The following is a 15,839-nucleotide window of genomic DNA, read 5'->3' on the forward strand; positions in this document are numbered from 1 at the left end:
GACCAAGTATCTCCCCTCTGTCTTCCCACAGCAGCCCTTCCTTACTCCTTCTCAGCAGTTATCACACTAACTGTCCATGTTTATTTACATGTCTCCCTCAACCGAGATCCCTGAGGTTAGGGATCATGTCCTTTTTTTCTTGTTTTTAATTTTATTTTTAAGTAATCTCTATGCCTAATGTGGGGCTTGAACTCACAGCTCCGAGATCAGGAGTTACATGCTCCACCAGCTGAGCCAGCCAGGCATCCAGGGATCACGTCTTACTAATTTTGTGTCATTGCATTCCCAGTAGATGTTCAGTATTTATCTGTTAACTGATGGAATTATCTCTATTTCTTGAGGTTATGGGGACCTGAGTGAAAAAATAATTGGCACCAGATGCCTTAGGATCCACTTGGACTTATCTATATGAGAATATACTCAGACTCTCTTGGGGCAGATGGATGCAGGGTGATCAATCACAGTTCTGAGAATAGAAGAGATTGAGGGGGGATCCCTGGGTGGCGCAGCGGTTTGGCGCCTGCCTTTGGCCCAGGGCACGATCCTGGAGACCCGGGATCGAATCCCACGTCGGGCTCCCGGTGCATGGAGCCTGCTTCTCCCTCTGCCTGTGTCTCTGCTTCTCTCTCTATCTCTCTGTGACTATCATAAATAAATAAAAATTAAAAAAAAAAGAAGAGATTGAGGGGACCCACAGAACAGGTAGCCCTCAAGCGAGGCAGTGGACTAATGGTGGGTGTGGGAGCTCCTCAGGCAGCCAGAGTATAGGTAGTTTCAGCATTAGTGGAGGGCCCTGGGAGTCAGACCTACCCTATGAATCAATGAGTATGGCCCGGTGGCAGCCTTTTCCTTACCTAATAGAAACAGAGCTGTCGAGTCCAGGGGGAATCTACTGAAGTTGAGTGAGATTAAGCTGTAACGTGATTCATTTTATGCAGTGTTTATAGTCCAGGTTGGCTTAGTCATATGAAGGAGATAGCTACTTGGAGTGGGGGGATCAGAAGTTCTTCAGACCTATTTCCTCTCTTTTCAGGGATTTAGCATATTGTGCCATATAACCCATGGCACTCTGTGTTTTGCTCTCCACTGGTCTGAAGGTGGCCTATCATCCATAGTTCTTCCAGCCATTCTTTTTTTTTTTCTCTCCAGCTTGCTCCCCTTCTTCATACAGACAACCATCAGGACATAGTGAATCATCATCATTACCTAAGCATATGGAACACTTTCAGATCTTTCTGCCTCCCCCCTTGGCCTCTCACACATAAAGTCCCTCTGCACTATTGTAGTAGAATTGTTGTTGGTCATTGGTTACTTCTCCTAGTGGGCCTCCTCTGATTCTTAACTCTTTCCTTGACCTGATGTGAGGCTGGGCATATGTCTCAGGTCTTCTGGAATGTGACACTCTCACTATGTTTATACTTAGTCCCTGAATGCAACTGGGTCATTTGATTTCCCCTGCAACAAATCCTAGTTGCAAAGCACTGATAAATGGAGAGTTTACTGAAGGTTTCACAAAGAATCATATGGAGGGCACCTGGGTGGCTTAAGTCGGTTAAGTGGCTGCCTTTGGCCCAGGTCAGATCCTGGGGTCCTGGGACTGAGCCCCACATCAGGCTCACTGCTCTCCAGGGAGTCTGCTTATCCCTCTCTCTCTGCCTCCTGCTCCCTGCTTGTGCTCTCTGTCAAATAAGTAAAATCATAAAAAAAAAAAAAATCATATGGCATTCCACACTGAAAAACTCTGTAACAATTCCCTTCAAACATCTCTGCTCCCTCATCTCGGCTTCTCTTTTGGTACCAGTTACTACTCTTTTCCCATCAGACTCCCTCTCTCGGGGCCTCTCTCCAGCCACAAGTTTTAGCTTCCTCCCTTTTCATGATCTCTGCCGACTTCCTCCTGGACACCCCTGTCTCTTTTTTGGCAATTTCCATTTTTGCACTCCTCTTTCTTTTTTTTTTTAATTTTAAAAAAGATTTTATTTATTTTAGAGAGAGAGTGCACACACGGGCGCACACAAGTAGGGGGAGGAGCAGAAGGATCTGCGTGAGCACAGATCCCAACACAGGGCTAGATCCCTCAACCCTGAAATCATGACCTGAGCTGAAATTAAGAGTCAGAAGATGAACCAACTGAGCCACTCAGGTGCCCCACATATTCCTCATCTTTCAAACAAGAGTTCTATTCTTCAGAAGATAGAGAACAGTGGGGTGCCTGGCTGGCTCAGTTGGAGGAGCCTGCTACTCTTGTTCTTGGGGTTGTGAATTCAAGCCCCATGTTGGGTGTAAAGATTACTTAAATAAATAAAAATTTAAAAAAAAGATGACAGAGAATAGCATAAATAACAAATGATCTTTGTCCACCCCACCTCCATCTCATTTTCCTCCACAGACAATTTAACATCTCAGCAAGTCTATTACACAATACCACCTCAGAGTGTTGAGTGAAGGGAAGAGTAAACACAGTACATTATTTGCTCTTGGCACCCGAGTCTCCAGTCTTGAGGCCCACCCCTCCCTCCCTTCTCTGGTGAGGTTAGATGTGACTCATCTCTGAAGCCCTATGAATACAGAGGTCTGACTCTCCCTGGCTGTATGGTTACCGGAAAAAGGTCTGTGAGTTGCCCCCTTGAGGTCCCATGCCCATCCCAATTTAGACAGTCTTGTCCCACTAGGCCAGTTGAAGCTTAAGGTCAAACACAGTAGCATTAGGTTTCAACAAAGGAAGATATAGCTGGATAAATCTCCACTTTGGGATCTGGGAAAAGAGGTAAGTCTGCCACCTGGAAGGTGAACTCCTTCTCCCATCCCTGAACTTTTCCCTCATGAGCAGTCTGCCACGAGGTGTTTTTCCTCACAACTGAAACAAACACATCTCTGCTGGTGGGGTGGGGTGGCAATTCTTGCTTTGTTCTTGAAATTATCACAGGTTAAGGTCAATGAGATGCTAGTCGTCAGTGCCTTGGTGGCTTCAGGATCCTGTTTGTTACCAAACTTGCTATACTACGTGCAGATAAGGGTGACTGGTCATCACCATGAGTCCCAGGCTCTGACTTCAGGGGCTGAGGCATACTCGTACCCTTCCTGCTCTGTGATGCCAAACCCTGCTCTACTCTTCATTTTTCTTTTTTGCCCAGAGGAGATCTGATTTCACCTCCGTTTCTGCTTCTTTAATTCCCCAGTAGTGAGAATTCAGGTGACTTCTTTGATCTCAGAAGAAACTTTGGGGCACCTGGGTGGTTCAGTCAGTTAAGCATCTGATTCTTGATTTTTGGCTCAGGTCAAGATCTCAGGGTCATGAGATTGAGCCCCACATCAGGGGCACCTGCTTAAGATTCTCTCTCTGCCTCTCTCTCTCTCTTTCTCCCCCAGAAGAAATCTGACATTCTGGAAAAGTTTTCTCATAAGTTACTGCTGGCCTGACTGCCCTAGGTAGACCTGATTCTCTGTAGCACCCCATAACCTCTTTATACATAGCTTGCTGCAAATCCCTCTCAAGTATGAACACACATAAAAAGTATCTTCTTTTGTTCATAGTATCCAGTCCCAAGCTTAGGTCAGTTAAAAAAATGACTCCCCGCTCTTAGCTCTGCTCAGCAATCTGTCCCACAGAAGGTTGAGTCCATATAGAATTCCTGTTGCTGGCTTCAGTGGATTTTTAAAAATTTTTTTATTTATGATAGTCACAGAGAGAGAGGCAGAGACACAGGCAGAGGGAGAAGCAGGCTCCATGCACCCGGAGCCTGACGTGGGATTCGATCCTGGGTCTCCAGGATCGCGCCCCAGGCCAAAGGCAGGTGCCAAACTGCTGCGCCACCCGGATTTTAACTCCATCTCTAGTTTCTTGCTATCCTGTGACATTTAAGAGGCATATATAATTCCAACTCAATCTTTCACTGCTATACCTGGCACTGCTCTCCTTCCAAATGACTGCAGTTTCTGAGATTGTCTTGTCCATCTGTGTGGTTCCCTTTTGCCTGATGGGCAGCCCTCCCAGCAACTGAGCATATATGAAGGGTCTGAACCTGTCCAACAGTATCTGCAGCAGACCTCTCCTGTTCTTGAAAGACCCCATCCAGTTTCTTTTTTTGTTGTTTTTAAGGATTTTATTTATTCATGAAAGACACAGAGAGAAGCAGAGACACAGGCAGAGGGAGAAGCAGGCTCCCTGCAGGGAGCGCAGGGAGCCTGATGTGGATCCCAGGATCACACCTTGGGCCGAAGGCACATGCCAAACCGCTGAGCCACCCAGGCGTTCCCCCATCCAGTTTTTAAAGAAATTATGTCTGTTGAGGGTTGGCATACTTATATATATATATATATATATATATATATATATATATATATATATATATATATATATATATATATATATATATATATATATATATATATATATATATATATATATATATATATATATATATATATATATATATATATATATATATATATATATATATATATATATATATATATATATATATATATATATATATATATATATATATATATATATATATATATATATATATATATATATATATATATATATATATATATATATATATATATATATATATATATATATATATATATATATATATATATATATATATATATATATATATATATATATATATATATATATATATATATATATATATATATATATATATATATATATATATATATATATATATATATATATATATATATATATATATATATATATATATATATATATATATATATATATATATATATATATATATATATATATATATATATATATATATATATATATATATATATATATATATATATATATATATATATATATATATATATATATATATATATATATATATATATATATATATATATATATATATATATATATATATATATATATATATATATATATATATATATATATATATATATATATATATATATATATATATATATATATATATATATATATATATATATATATATATATATATATATATATATATATATATATATATATATATATATATATATATATATATATATATATATATATATATATATATATATATATATATATATATATATATATATATATATATATATATATATATATATATATATATATATATATATATATATATATATATATATATATATATATATATATATATATATATATATATATATATATATATATATATATATATATATATATATATATATATATATATATATATATATATATATATATATATATATATATATATATATATATATATATATATATATATATATATATATATATATATATATATATATATATATATATATATATATATATATATATATATATATATATATATATATATATATATATATATATATATATATATATATATATATATATATATATATATATATATATATATATATATATATATATATATATATATATATATATATATATATATATATATATATATATATATATATATATATATATATATATATATATATATATATATATATATATATATATATATATATATATATATATATATATATATATATATATATATATATATATATATATATATATATATATATATATATATATATATATATATATATATATATATATATATATATATATATATATATATATATATATATATATATATATATATATATATATATATATATATATATATATATATATATATATATATATATATATATATATATATATATATATATATATATATATATATATATATATATATATATATATATATATATATATATATATATATATATATATATATATATATATATATATATATATATATATATATATATATATATATATATATATATATATATATATATATATATATATATATATATATATATATATATATATATATATATATATATATATATATATATATATATATATATATATATATATATATATATATATATATATATATATATATATATATATATATATATATATATATATATATATATATATATATATATATATATATATATATATATATATATATATATATATATATATATATATATATATATATATATATATATATATATATATATATATATATATATATATATATATATATATATATATATATATATATATATATATATATATATATATATATATATATATATATATATATATATATATATATATATATATATATATATATATATATATATATATATATATATATATATATATATATATATATATATATATATGTGGGACTCGATCCTAGGACCCCGGGATCACGACCTGAGCCAAAGGCAGATACTAAACCACTGAGCCACCCAGGTGCCCTGCTCCCATTCAGTTTTTTTTTTTTAAGATTTTATTTATTCATGGGGGGGGGGGGCAAAGACATAGGCAGAGGGAGAAGCAGGCTCCATGCAGGGAGCCTGATGTGGATCCCAGGATCACACCTTGGGCCGAAGGCACATGCCAAACCGCTGAGCCACCCAGGCGTTCCCCCATCCAGTTTTTAAAGAAATTATGTCTGTTGAGGTTGGCATACTAATCTCCGGCCTGAGAATTCTCTTTCATAAGCTTACTTGATGCTATGCTCATCAGATTGTGTCTCTCTGATGCCTTCCTTTTGAACTGTGTAATCTCCCCAAAGCTCTAATGCAGATCTTAGAGCAGTTCCCATACACTGATAGGCCAGGGACCATCCTGACTTGTGCTATGTCATTTTTCACTTCTTCCATAAGCTCAGCACTCTCTCCCTAGGAAGACTGAAAATCCATTTAGAGTTGCAGAGTCTAGGTTCAAATTTTGGCTTTGTTTCTTAGTAACTACATATCCTTGAGTAAATTACTTAATCTTTCTTGTCTGTAAAAAGAAGAATAAAAACACCTACTTCCTAGAATTGTTGTGAAGATGAAATGAGAAGAGCAAAAAATATATACAATGCCTGCAAGATAGTAAGTGCTCCATAACAACCAAAGCAGTTACTGCTGTGATTACAGTCCCCTCCTCCACCATTTCTAGCTATGTCCTCTATGCTTTGTCCTTTGCTCTAAGAATAGGAGGGGTAAAGAAGGAAACAAAGGAAGAGTAACAGAACTTATAACCTCTGTTACCTGTATTTGAAAAACAAGCCAAAGCAGCCTTTCTGAATACTTACCAGGGTCCGTCCTCTAACTTCTTTTGTCTTTCCTAGTGGGCATTTGTAAGATTAAAAAAGAGAGACTGGGGATGCCTGGGTGGCTCAATGGTTGAGCGTCTGTCTGCCTTTGGCTCAGGTCGTGATCCCAGGGTCCTGGGATCGAATCCCACATCAGGCTTTCTGCAGGGAGCCTGCTTCTCCCTCTGCCTATGTCTCTGCCTCTCTCTGTGTGTCTGTCATGAATAAATACATAAAATCTTTTTTAAAAAGTAATAAATAAATTAAAAAGAGAGACTGACTACCAGATGTAGGAAAGCAGTTTCCTCTGCTCTTAAAATATCCATACTCAAAGACTATGTAGCTGGGCATAAACTGTGGTTGCCTCTGAGTTGCAGATCAAGGGGCTAGTAGTCAGGGGTTGAGGGAGACCTATGACTTTTTCAGTAAGCTTATGACATTAAAACAAAACAAAAAACAAAAACACCATGTGCACACACACACTTTTTAAATTAAACAAAAATGTTTTTTAAAAACCCTTGTCTGACAAATGTGATCAAATAAGCATCTGGAGTTCACCATTGTACAATCTCCTTTGCTTCCAGCCCCAGATCTTTCTCTGTGACTGGCCTAGAAACAGCAGGCCTCCCAGGTCACCGGTGCACAGGGACAGATACTCTTGACCCTGCTTATGACAGCATCACAAACACATGCCTGACATACTTTGGATAGCCAGCCTGGTTCTATTACTGGTACATGAAAGTTTTGCTCCGGCAGCAAATCTCTAAATTTAGATGCTTTTCAGGATGAACTCTGAGTGATCTTTGTCCTGAAGACTGGTAAGGAATTGGAGGGCACCTTGCTTTTTATTTATTAATTCAAGTGCCAGAGTAGATGTTTCATAATATGAAACTTATGAAGATTGCCATAATGGAAAATAAAATAAAATATAGGAAGTATCTAAGATTTATAATTCTCATAAAAATTTTACCCTGAGTTTCTTTTTTTTTAAGATTTATTTATTTATTTGAGAGAGAGAGAGAGTGAGCAAATGGCGAGGGGCAGAGGAAGAGAGAGAGAGAGAGAATCTCAAGCAGACTCTATGTCCACCACACAGCCCTATCTCATGACCCTGAGATCATGACCTGAGCCGAGATCAAGAGTTGGACACTCAACTGACTGAGCCACCCAGGTGCCCTTCCTTTTTTTTACCACTTCAGTATGCAAAGCATTACCATATTATAGTAATACATCACAGTAATAACTTTGCACACTCAAATGAAATAAAAACTAGTCCAGGGTAAAAATTCTTCTCCTGATAAGTCTATGTAGATATTCAGAATTAATATAATTCAGGAATTTAGTTCTCATATAACATCAAAAAGCTTAAATGTTGTCATTTCCATTAAAGAATAGACAATTTCACAAATGAGAGAACTTTAGGGAATGATAAACTTACTTTAATAAAGAACCAGCTCCTTGAAAGTCTAGCCACACCAGAGTTTTTTCTTGTATAGTCAAAATATTTTTATGTATTTATTTTAAAATTTCTACTGGGATATATCTGACAATTAAAAATTGTATGTGTTTAAAGTATACAACAAAGATTTTATATATATATATATATATAATGTATAAATGTATATATATATATATATATATATACACACACACACATTGAGAAATGATTACCACAATCAAATTAACATAACTGTCACATCAGATAGATACCATTTTTTAAAAAGAATGGTACCCAATGTGGTGCTTGAACTTACAACCCTGAGATCAAGAGTCACATACTCCAGCAACCAAGCCAGCCAGGCACACCACTATTTTCTTCTTTTTTATGTGGTAAGAACACTTAAGAGCTTCCCTCTTAGCAAATTTCAAGAATACAACAAAATATTGTTAACTGTAGTCACATTGTTGTACATAAGATCCCAGGACTTACTCCTCATTTTGCCTAACCAAAACTTTGTACTTTGGTCAACATCTTCCACTTTTCTCAGTCCCCCAGCCCCTGGCAATCACCATTCTGTTCTCTGCTTCTATAGATTCAACTTTTTTTTAGATTCCATATATAAATGAGGTCATGTAATATTTGTCTTTCTGTGTCTGGCGTACTTCACCTAGGATAATATCCTCCAGATTCATACATATTGTTGTAAATGGCAGAAAAAATATATGTATAATATTCCATATTATATATTCTATAATATATAATATTCCATATTTTATATATAACAAAATGTATATATACACATACACATTCACACATTTACCAGGGCTTTTAAAAAATATTTATTTACTTTAGAGAGAGAGAGTGGTGGGGAATGGCAGAGGGAGAGGGAGAGAGAGAGAGAGAGAATCTCAGGTAGACTTCCCACTGAGTACAGAGACTAATGCAGGGCTCGATTTCATGAGATCATGACCTGGGCCAAAATCAAGAGTCAGGTGCTTAAGTGACTGAGCCACCCAGATGCCCCCTCAACCAGAGTGTTTTTATGGAGAGTCAGAAGGTAATTTTTGGATTTTAGATGGACTGGGTTCAGATCCTGGCTCTGCTACCACTAATAGTGGATGGATGGTTTATTTAACTGCTTCTTTGATGCTTTGTCTGAAAATACATTCTAATAATGTATTTTGTTATGAGGAGTAAATGACATCTTATAAAAGGAACATATAGGCCTCAATAAATAGTATTATTCAGTCAGGACATAATGGTAAGTATTATTCATCAAGATATAACGATAAGTACCAATATGACAGGAGCTAACGTTGTGTTGATGTGTCCTAGTGAAGGAAGATTCTTCCTGTTTAACAAGGAACAACACAGGGTAATGAAAAAACACAGAAAAAAGAGAAATCCTGAGGGGACCCTGCCATACCTTACTCAGTCACCCTGGACAAATCATCTAAACCCCCTGGGATCCAATTTCCTCATTTCTAAAAAGAGCACAGTACCTTGTGCCTATGAGGACATTTGGCTAAACTGTTTCCAAAGGCCTGCCCAGTTTTGGAAGTATAGGAAGTCTGCATATTTCCTTTTTGCAAAGACATCATTGGAAAAGTTCTTTTAGTTCAAGAAGCACCCAAATCAGGACATACCTGGGGGTACAAAAAAATTCTTTGGGAAGGAATTGGATCCTATAAGAGGTTACACATGACCAGAAATCAGGTTGCAGGTCTGGGAGTGGAAAACCTGGTTGACAGGCTAAGGAAACTAGGGAAGATAAATTTGCCTCCTCCACTGAACCTTTAAAACAACTCAGTTGTGAAGCCCTGCCCTTCACAAAGCCTCTTTAAGATGCATCCCTGGCTGAGCATCTCCTCCCCATGCAAGTCCCTCCTCCTCTGGAGGGGGAGCCCTGAGCCAACCTGCCCTCTCTCCCAGTCACCCTGCTCCTGTTTTGAACTCCAGTTTGCCCGGCTCACAGCCTTTCTTGTGGGACTTGTTGCCACTCCAAATGCAGCCCCCAGCTCTTATTATTTTTAGCTCTCAACTCAGGGACTTTTTAGAGTAAACAACCCCATGCACCAGGGAATTCACAACATTACTGGCTTGCGCTCTCCCTCTTACACTCTCATTAATCCCTTGCTGTAAAAAGAAGAAATTAATTTTATTTATTTATTTATTTATTTATTTATTTATTTATTTATTTATTTATTTTATTTATTCATAAGAGACACAGAGAGGCAGAGACATAGGCAGAGGGAGAAGCAGGCTCCCTGTGGGGAGCCCAATGAGGGACTCAATTCCAGGACCCTGGGATCACGCCCTGAGCCAAAGGCAGACGCTCAACCACTAAGTCACCCAGGTGCCCCGAAATGAATAGTTTTTAAAATTCTTTTTTCCCCAATTTAAAAGTATTACATGCCAAGTAGACAACTTTTGAAAGGACTAAAAAGAATTTGGGTGTTATCTGTGATCTTTCAACCCAAAGATAGCTACTCTTAGCAGTATGTTTCCAATCTTTTACTTCTTTATGTTTATATTGATACATCTATAGCTATTTATACATATTTTTTTTGCATATTTACTACTATATATACAAAAGAAACATATATTATTAACATTTTATATGTGGCTTTCTATTTCTTTCTCTCTGATCTGTTTCCATCTACTTCTTGGAAGTCCCAAGGATGCTGACCTGTAGGTTGGAATTAGCTTTCATTAGTATGTTATTACTAAATATTGAAATCAGTTGGAGTTTTATATGCTAAAAAAATGATGTCTCTCCACAAACTGAAGATCATATAGGCTCATCAACTCTGCAGACATGAATCCCAGGACAAATTTATTTTTGATTTTTTTAATGATTTTTTAAAATTTTTATTTATTTATGATAGTCACACAGAGACAGAGAGAGAGAGAGAGAGGCAGAGACACAGGCAGAGGGAGAAGCAGGCTCCATGCACTGGGAGCCCGACGTGGGATTCGATCCCGGGTCTCCAGGATCATGCCCTGGGCCAAAGGCAGGTGCTAAACCGTTGCGCCACCCAGGGATCCCTATTTTTGATTTTTAAAAAAGATTTTATTTATTTATTTGAGAGAGCGAGTGCACAAGTGCGTGTGGGCAACCAGGTGGGGGGAGTTTAGAGAGAGAGGGAAAGAGGATCTCAAGCAGACTCGATGTTGAGTGCTGAGCTAGCCCCAGGACTTGATCTCATAAGTCCGGAATTATGACCTGACTGGAAATCAAAGAGTAAGATGCTTAACCCACTGAGCCACTCAGACACTCTATCCTGACATTTAAAATTTTTATATTCCTCCGTTTCCTTTTCTAGTAAGAGAGAAATTTGCAGTAGGATTAAAATAAATCTTTCATTAAAATATAATTCATGGGGGATCCCTGGGTCGCTCAGCGGTTTGGTGCCTGCCTTTGGCCCAGGGCGCGATCCTGGAGTCCCGGGATCGAGTCCTGCGTCGGGCTCCCGGCGTGGAGCCTGCTTCTCCCTCCTTCTGTCTCTGCCCCCCCCCATGTCTATCATAAATAAATTAATTAATTAAAAAAATAAATAAAATATAATTCATGGGACACCTGGGTGGCTCAGCGGTTGAGTGTCTGCCTTTGGCCCAGGGTGTGATCCTGGAGTCCCGGGATCAAGTCCCACATCAAGCTCCCTGCATGGAGCCTGCTTCTCTCTCTGCCTATGTCTTTGCCTCTCTCTGCTTCTCATAATAAATAAATAAAATAAAAAAATATATATATATATATTTCAAAATGTCATTATGCTATCAATATGACTATTTCATATGTATTACTCATGGGCTCAGAATTTGTTTACTTACTATTTTACATATTTTTTTTTCACTTAATACTTCACTGGGAACATTTTCTGTGGTTTAAGTGCACCCAGTTAACTTCACATTAACAATGAGAACGATAACGGCAACATTCTCTGAGCACTACTCTAGGTGTTTGTTAAGCGCTTTACCTGAAGTACCTTATTTAATCTCCACAACAGCACTGAGATAGCAACTATTATTAGCTAACTCCACTTTAAAAAAAAAAAATTTTTTTTTTGAGAGAGAGAGAAAACATGAGCAAGGGGGCGGGGCAGAAGGAGAGGGAAAGAATCTCAAGTTGATTTCCCAAGGAGCATGGAACCCAACATGGGGCTTGATCCCACGACCCTGAGATCATAACCTGAGCAGAAATCAAGAGTCAGAGGCTCAATCGACTGAGCCACATAGGTGTCCCTGAGACTCAGGAACAATAAGTACTTTGCTCAAAGAATGAAGCTTAGAAATTCTGACTCTACTCCAGGGTCTGTGCTCCTTCTGAACCATTACAGCTCTTTTTGCTTTATAATATGCATTGGTAGATGGGCTATATTTTGCTCAACTACTCCATTGGTTTTGGGTACTTACATTGCATCCAGTTTTTTCCTCCAATTTTGATAACTCTGTAAAGGACATCTTTCTGCATATAGTTTTTTGCTTCTACTGCATGATTTCCTTATGGTCAGTTCTCAGAAATGGAAAGGGAAAATAATTTTCCTCAAATGCTTTATTCAAAGGGACCTTATTGGAAGAGCTATTCAGAGAAGACAAGGAAAATTTATTCAGTTCTTTCGCCACAGGCTCTGAGCCTGAGTGCACCCCGCCCCCCAACTTTAAGTGTGGGAGACAGGAGACAGTACTGAGGAATCTTGTCCCTTTCATGCTGTGTTTGGTGTCTCTCCCATTACAGAACAGTGGACTTCCTATTATCATAACATTTATTTTTTAAAGATTTTATTTATTTATCTATAAAGATTTTATTTATTTATTCATGAGAGACACAGAAAGAAAGGCAGAGACAGGCAGAGGGAGAAGCAGGCTTCCTGTGGGGAACCTGATGCAGGACTCCATCCCAGGACCCTGGGATCATGACCTGAGCTAAAGGCAGACACTCAACCACTAAGCCACCCAGGTACCCCTATCATAACATTTATCTCAGGCATTTCGACATTTGTATTATGTTACCCTCACTTAAAGGAAAAGCCTGTTTTTCATCTTTGTACCCAGGATTAACATAATCTCCAGTACATAGTAAGTGCTTAATAGATGTTTGTTGGGTGAAGAGATGAAGGATAGAGAAAGAATTCTTGTAAATGTGAGCTCTCAGTTCAATGGAATTAACTATGATAGTAAACATGAATACTTCCTAGGGTATGTATTAAGTATTGAGGTATGTATTAAGTCTTTTTATTAAAAAAATTTTTTTTAAAGATTTTGTTTATTTGAGAGAGAGAGAGAACAAGAGGAGGGAGGGGAAGAGGGAGAGGGAGAAGCAGACTCCCCACTGAGCAGGGAGCCCAACGTGTGGTTCTATCCTAGGACTCAGAGATCATGACCTGAGCAGAAGGCAGACGCTTAACCAACTGAACCAACCAGGCACCCCAAAGTCTTTTTATTTTGAAGCTTTATGGGGTCGTGCCTGCTAGAAGATGCTGTCCCTCCCAAGGTTAGCAAATTCCTACAGATAGCAAACAACTCCCTTAGGAGAGTATCTTTCATGCGTAAGACCATTATCTCAACCTCCTGTCTTAGCAGGTTCTCAAAGGGGCTCTCACCTTTGGGCCACTGTTCCCATCTTCATCACCCCAGACCTAGGTTCCAGGCAACTAGAGACAGCCCCAAAGCCCTAGAGTTTGCTGAAATTATTTAAACTAGCCAATTCTAATCCTGCTTATCCTGCCTCACCTATTCCTTCCTGTTCTTGGCCATTTTTGCCCCCTTGCTTCCTCTGCCTTCTGATTGGTTCTAGTGCTTCCTCATGTAGCACTGTGTGGTATATAGTGTGCCCCCTTTCCTTGGGAACTATGAGTAACTATGTTTTCAATCCAGGCATCTCCTCATGTGTTGGCCTCACTATACTTGAATAATAATGAAACCTACATTTTTAGACAAGGTACTAAACTTGACAATGGCTAAGATAATGGTAGCTGAAATATTGTGATAATGGAGGGGAATAGTAGGGCTACAAAATGTAACTGACAGTAATAGTGGCATTAACTACAGAGTATAATGGGTAATGTCTAGGGAGAGGACATGATAATTATGATAGTTGTAGCAATAATAATTTTATAAATTTATAGAGCACTTCAGTAATCTCAAATCATAATCTCACTGCTTTACACTTTCATGAATATTATCTAATTTGCTTTTTACAAACATACCTTTAGGCAATATTATTATCCCGTCTGATTACAGAATGGGCTAGGTCTTCTGGTAAGTTCATAGAACCAGAAATAAAATTGAAGAACATCATAATCAATCTCCTCATTGGAAAATTGAGGAAACAAAGGCCCAATGAAGGTCTGATGGTTAATTTTAAGTGTCAATTTGATTGGGCCATACGGTGCCCAGATAGATATTTGGTCAAACATTATTTCTAGGTGTGTCTGTGAGGGTGTTACTGGATGAGATTAACATGTGAATCTGTATACTGAGGAAAGCAGAATGTCCCCTCCAAAGGGGGTGGGCCTCATCCAATCAGCTGAAGGCTGAAATAGAACAAAAGATGAAGTAAGAGAAAATTCTCTTTCTGCTTGATTGTCTTTGAGCTGGGATATTGGTCTTCTCCGGCTACTGGGTCAGACTCAGACTGAAATTATACCATTTGCTCTCCTGGGTTTCCAGTTTGCCAAATGCAAATATTGGGGCTTCTCAGCTTCCATAATTGTGTGAGCTGATTCCTTATTATCTATCTATCTATCTATCTATCTATCTATCATCTATCATCTATCTATCATTTCCCATTGGTTCTGCTTCTTTGGGAAACCCAAAAGAAAACAGACGGGAAGGAAGTCTGGTTTGGTTGATCCTATCCCTCCCAATTGTCATCGTCTTAGATGTCCCTTGCTGACTAACCCCAACCTAATTTAGGAGCCATCTCAGAGCCTGGCAAGAAACAGGGCAAAGCGCCAGCAGCTGGTAGCTTGGGATCAGCTTCTGAGTCTCCCTTCCCGCTGATGTCTGGCTGACACCTCCTGGTTAGTACCCAAAGTCAGGCTCCATGCAGGGAGCCCGAAGTGGGACTCAATCCCAGGTCTCCAGGATCATGCCCTGGCCTAAAGGTGGGGCAAAACCACTGAGCCACCAGGGCTGCCCGGTTTGGTCCTTTCACCTCTGCTCACAACATTTCACAACAGCATCCA

The sequence above is a fragment of the Vulpes lagopus genome, chromosome 17 (genome assembly GCF_018345385.1).
Source record: "Vulpes lagopus strain Blue_001 chromosome 17, ASM1834538v1, whole genome shotgun sequence".
Taxonomy (NCBI): domain Eukaryota; kingdom Metazoa; phylum Chordata; class Mammalia; order Carnivora; family Canidae; genus Vulpes; species Vulpes lagopus.